The 6,557-nt window shown below is 30.7% G+C and overlaps 1 pseudogene; it reads left to right on the top strand.

Annotated features, from left to right (window-relative positions):
* Positions 1-5,543: 5,543 nt before the first annotated feature.
* Positions 5,544-6,326, top strand: LOC146922325 (agamous-like MADS-box protein AGL62 pseudogene; annotated as a pseudogene).
* The last annotated feature ends 231 nt before the right edge of the window (positions 6,327-6,557 follow it).

Genomic DNA, 6,557 nt, shown 5'->3' with positions numbered 1-6,557 from the left:
ACCTGTATCATGGGTTCTACCAAGTTCCCAAATTACAACTACCCCTATGAATATATCGGTGCGTAGGACTGCTCCTAGACCAATAACATTCATAAGGTAGTCTAGTTTGAGTGTAGTATCACGTATCAACTAAATTCAAGACTGCTCTTGGTTTAGCCACCGCGATACGTCCTAAAAAAAACAAGATGGGTTAAGGGTAATCTAAAGGTCCTCAACGTTTGACGGACTTCAAAAATAATAACGCCAATCACGACTGCTCATGACGACATATTATTACTTTTGAGAGACCTACGTTGAGTGGAGTTATATCACATGCACACATATCGCAGGACCGCTCCTGGTATGGCCCTATGATCGTACTCCGTCTTATCTTATGTTTCACTCAAGCTAGGGTGTAGGACTTATGATCTCACCTCTCACATAACAAAGTAAAATATTTACAAATCATAAACAAAAGCACAAAAATAAAGGAAGTAAGGTGGGTTTAACCCGCGTAGGATTTAAGACCCCAGTGAAGTCGCCATTTTGTAGTCGGTGATTTTAGGGTATCAAAACATTAATTGGTTTTGAACCTTCAATCTTTGAACTCTCAACTTTTATTTGTGGGAAGGGAAAAAGTGAGTAAAAAACCTTATGAAACTTTGGATCCGGGGGTTGGTTTCGATTAGGGAAGGTGTTAAGCACCCCAAACGACTACGGTACTCCGTAGGAACCTCTTGCCTAACTTTAATTTGTGCTAAATTATTTGGCTTATTTTAAAATTATTGCCTAAGAGTCTAAGTGAAAGAATGGGGGGAGAAGAAGTATGTTTTTGGTTATTTTTATTTGATTTGGAAGGATTATATCCTTTGCCTACATATCCACAAGTGGAATCATAACCACTGTAGTTCTCTCTCAAAAAAAAATTGGTGTGTTGGATTGATTTTAAAAGTTTTTGAAAATGGTTTTAAGAAGAGATAAGAGGCCTCAAGGCATGAGAGAAAATAAGCTGAGATCCTTCGCATTAACATCTCTTCCTCAAGCATGAGATCCTCCACATTTAGGATCTATCACATGGAACCACTTCAACTTCCTCACAAAGTCAAACCGGACTATGATATTGTCGTTGGACCTTATGGGGGAGCTAACACTGGTATGAGTCGACTGATTGGACAAAGTTTAACCATGTAAATGAGAATGATATCACATTTTCATCCAATATTTAAGTATGAAGAAATTGTAGCATGTTCTTGACACGGGTATCCATACTAGTATTTCAAGAAAAAGGAGAAAATAATTAATTGTGAATCAAGCAATATCTCACATAGAGATAATTTTATCATCATATTTTATTGATATAGTATGAGCGGTTAGATCAATCAGTTATAATGGTTGAGATTTGGTATAAGTCTTTAGACATTAAATTATATATACTGTTAATATTATACTGTTAATATTTAAATTTAAATATATTTATATTTTTCACATTTTTACCCGTGTGCTACTGGATACAGTGTTGAGAAGACATTAAATTACGGATTTCATTTTATCATGTCACGTGTACTATGGTTTACTTGGAAAATGATTATATTGTATAAATGAAAAAAGGTTCATTTAAATGTTTGAAAATACTTTTTCTTTTAAGGTGAAAATACTTTCTTTCTTTTTTATTGACAAGTTTTATGAAGAAAATAATCAGATTCTGTCGTTGCTATTTAATGACTTTTCAACGAAATTAAAAAGAATAATGTAGCAAGAGGAATAATGTTGTTCATCCAAGTTTTATGAAGAAAAAAAATCAGATTGTGTCGTTGCTATTTAATGACTTTTTAACTAAATTAAAAAAGAATAATGTAGCAAGAGGAATAATGTTGTTCATCCAAACAAGAAGAAAAAGAAAGTAACCATCTTATCCAACAAAGAATAATGTTCAAAATCTCGAAAAGGAATAGTATATATATTGATTACGTTGTACTTGGAATGGAATTTGAAAATCAGTAGCAAGAGATATGTGGTGTTAAAGGAAGATTTAAATCACTAATTTTCTTTTAAATACATGTTTTATATGGAGAGAAAGATGTTCGTGTCGGTGCTATTTAGGGACTTTTTATACGAAACTAAAATCATTAGAATAATTTTTGGTCATGCAATTCTTAACTTACGACGGAACTTTGAATTACTATGGACTTTTTTTTCTAAGAATTGGAGGATTAGCACTAAAAAAACCATTCCTTAGGAGATGATGAAAAATGTTACGCTTTGTTGAATGCTATGGAATTTGATAATCAGTCGCAAAGAATGTAGTGTAAATAAATAATTAAATTACTAATTTCATTTTAACATGTTACATGTACTTCTTATGGTTTACTAGACAAAGATTTATATGTCATGTGGGCATAACTCAGTTGGTAGGACAATGCATTATTATATGCAGGAGTTGGGGTTTGAACCGCAGACATCCTACTTATTCACCTTATAAGGTGAATTCTAGCCACTAGGCTGCCTGACAACAAAAGAAAAAGACAAAGATTTATATGGTAGGTTATAGATGTAGATTGAAGATAATATATTATAAGGATATAATTATTTTGTAGCTTGGCGGGGTTACCGCGATTGTCTCACTCTTTTATGACGGTAATTTGGATGGCTACTGTTTGGGTTATTTGGAAGGAAAGAAACAACAGGATGAATTTTAATCCAAAGACAAGGGTTACGATTTGAAGAGAGCAAAGTGCGATTTTGAGACTACAAGACGGCTAAGAGGGCGATTTCTTCATTACCAGTTCATGTATGTATTGATTCCTCTAATGATTATGTTATTTGTAAACACAATTATGAGTAGCTAAATCCATTAGAGGTTAGGTCTGAGATGATTCTTTCTAACCCTAATTGATCCATGTTGCTGTGAAACTCTATTTATTGTGAATGACAATCTAGTTTTTATTCAATTCAATTGTTCTTAATGCTTTTTATATCCTGATCAAATATAAATATGATTTAGTGAGAACGAATGACTACTGACCCTAGCTTTCAACTTAGACCTAATTGAATTGTTCTAATAAACATGGTTAGTCTAGGAATAGATAATCCTTTATTAGTGATATTAGGTTAACGTGCTTAAACCTTCAACGATTATTAGACCACCTAAGGAATTAGGGGCTGTAATCCTAGAAGAGGGTCCTAACTCAAGGGATTGATTAAAAGGACCTATTTGAAACTTTTAAAACTTAAAGGATTGACTTGGAAATTCTGTCAAACTAAAAGGACCTAATTGAAACTTTCTAAACTTGAAGAACTAACTTGGGAATTCTGTCAAACTAAAAGGACTAAAAGTGGTATTTTGAGAACTTTTGAGGACTAACTTGTATAGTCATCATCATCTCCTTCTATGTTCCCTTCTTTATAGAGCAATTGAGTTTAGGGATTCCTGTTGATATAAGTTATGATTATCCCCTTCAACCTCGTCAAATGACAACAAATTATGTTCTTCTCCTGGAAACTGATTGATAATTAATATTTAATATAGTGCTAACAAATCTTTATCTAAAATATTTTGAGTCCTAATCTTTTTTTAGAGGATTTAAACTTCAATCTTTAACATTATTTTTTGCTCACGTTTGTTACTAATCTTTTTTTTAGAGGATTTAAACTCCAATCTTTAACATTATATTTTGCTCACGTTTGTTACTAATCTTTTTTCATAAGATTTAAAGTTCAATCTTTAACATTTTTTTTGCTCACATTTGTTACTATTTTTTTTAGAGTATTTAAAGTTCAATATTTAACATTATTATTTTTTGCTCACGTTTGTTACTAATCTTTTTTTTAGAGTATTTAAAGTCCAATATTTAACATTATTATTTTTTGCTCATGTTTGTTACTATTCTTTTTTTAGAGGATTTAAAGTCCATTCTTTAACATTATTTTTTGCTCACATTTGTTACTAATCTTTTTTTAGAGGATTTAAAGTCCAATCTTTAACAATATTTTTTGCTCACGTTTGTTAATAATCTTTTTTTAGAGGATTTAAAGTCCAATCTTTAACATTATTTTTCGCTCACGTTTGTTACCAATTTTTTTTTAGAGGATTTAAAGTTCAATCTTTACCATTATTTTTTGCTCACGTTTGTTACAATTGATCAAAAACTAAGGAAGAGCAACTATATTAATAAAATAATAAATAATATGGAAATACTGTTTTTTGTGGAAGGGATATGAAAATATTTGGCAATCTTTGTCAGTTGTATTGAGGGGAACAACATAGATGTACAACATAAAATCGGCTGATAAAAAAGTAATATGAGTTATTGCTTTGTGCTAGTTTTTTGTGAGTTTGATCTGTGGTTAACGGAGTTAAAAGAGGGTTAACGGGGACGATTAGTGACATGGATTAGTAATCCACGTGTTATTTTATAATTGGCTAACAGTAAGAACAGTTTATAAGGAATTATGTGTAAGTTTTCTCCTTAAATTAAATTTATTATTATGTATAATAATGTAATAAATTAATGGTGACTAATTTCATTATATTAAATTAAAGATAACTATTACTTAAAAAATGAATTTAATTTGAAATTTAAATTTCTCTTTGAATTATAATATATTATAATTAATTCCTTCAAAAAAATATATTATAATTAATTAAAATAATATATTTTTAGCTATGTCATAATTTTAATGTATTGCAAGTCAATAAATTTAATACTCCATATTTTATAAAAATGATAACCAGATAAAAACTATTTTTTTTTAATAATTGAGGAATGATAAAATTATTATTAATTAAAGTGACACTAATTATCATTTTACAACCGTTCCAAAGAGGATTTGTACAAGTTAGTCATCTAATTATTTTTTCTTTGTGTAACAAATTGATCTTATTTTTCATTAAACATTGTTAAAAAGTGCTTACATGACCATTTAATGTTAGGGTGGAAGGTACAAAAAGTGTTTAAAATGTATCAAACTTAATTGCTTACATACTTTTTTTTTTTATTGTTTCCCAATTCAATCCTAATTTACAAATAAATTTTTCATTAACGACACGTAAATCAATTAATCGACCAATTTTGTTTCATAATAAGATGAAGTAAAACACCTATGAACCCAAGTTTTGACATCGGTGTATTTGAATTAAACATTAAACCTACTAGACTGTTTGTGAAGGATACTATTATTATTTTTTATAGGGTACCACACTCGTTAATTTTTATATAAATAATTTAATATGAAAATAGTTATTACAAATTCCTAGAATTATCCAAGTACAATTTATTTAATACACTAATATATATACAAATTGACAAAAGAAAGACTTTTTTTTTTAACATTGAATCACATGCCATATAAGACATATTAAAAGAAATTTTACGAGAATCTCTCAATCCAGTAAATATTTTAATGTAATAAAAAAGTAGATTTTGGAAAAGAACCGTGTCAAAATTATACTCACAAGATTTGTCTATAAAATAACCCCTTCACACCCTATTACAATGTGCCATTTCTTAGTCTAAATAACAAAAACACCCACCCATATTTTTCCTCTCTCGTTTTGTGCTTTAGCCATGTCAAGCGGAAAGAAAACTCAAGGTCGTAAAAAGATTGAGATGAAAAAGATGAGCAATGAAAGTAACTTGCAAGTGACTTTCTCGAAGCGCCGTAGTGGGCTCTTCAAGAAAGCTAGCGAGCTTTGCACCCTTTGTGGTGCATATTTTGCGTAAATCATATTCTCGCCTGCTGAGAAAGTATTTTCATTTGGTCATCCAAATGTTGAAACGATCATAGATCGTTATCTCTCTCAAGTTCCAGCCCAAAATGATGACCTCATGCAATTAATTGAGGATAACCGTAGAGCCAAGGTGCGCGAGCTCAATGGAATATTGACTGGTATGAAAGATGCAATCGGCATCGATAAGAACCGTGAGAATGAGCTAATCCAGGTGCGAAAGACAAATCAGGAACATTTTTGGTGGACTCGTCCCATTTATGAGATGAATAAGGTCCAACTTGAATTATACAAGAAGGCTTTAGAGGATCTTCTTAAACTTGTTGCTCAACATGCTGATAGGGTTGAAATGCAGGGTACTTCTACCCAAACCCTTCCATTTTATGGTGGAAATGGTTCATCCTCTGGCATGCCTCTTGAGCATCAGCCAAATCCTCAACAAGATTCAACCTTTCCAGCAGAGTTTTTTCATAACCCTATGTTGCAACCACATTTGTTTGGTTTCAACAATATGGGAGAAGAAGGTGGACATGGTCCCCATGGGTTCTTTTGATATGAGCCCTTAAATCCACCTTAAGATGCTCATATTAATTATTTTTATAATTTTATGTTTCATAATGTTTTAAATTAATTCATTATAGCACACAGACTTAACTAGTTTCATATCTGGTTAGGACCGAATCATATTGGTGTTGTATTATGCATTATTTGAATAAAGAGCATCTTATTTATTTATATTTTCATATCTCTCCAAAAATCTTCATTAATCTTTTTAATTTCAATGAATCTGTTTCATTACTTCGTTGTTTTTCAATCATCTAATTAACAGTTTTAAAGTTACAATAAAATGCAA

The sequence above is a fragment of the Medicago sativa genome, chromosome 5, assembly GCF_051527215.1.
Source record: "Medicago sativa cultivar Bolivia chromosome 5, Bolivia_mono, whole genome shotgun sequence".
Lineage (NCBI taxonomy): Eukaryota > Viridiplantae > Streptophyta > Magnoliopsida > Fabales > Fabaceae > Medicago > Medicago sativa.
This window is presented reverse-complemented; position numbering and strand designations above follow the sequence as displayed.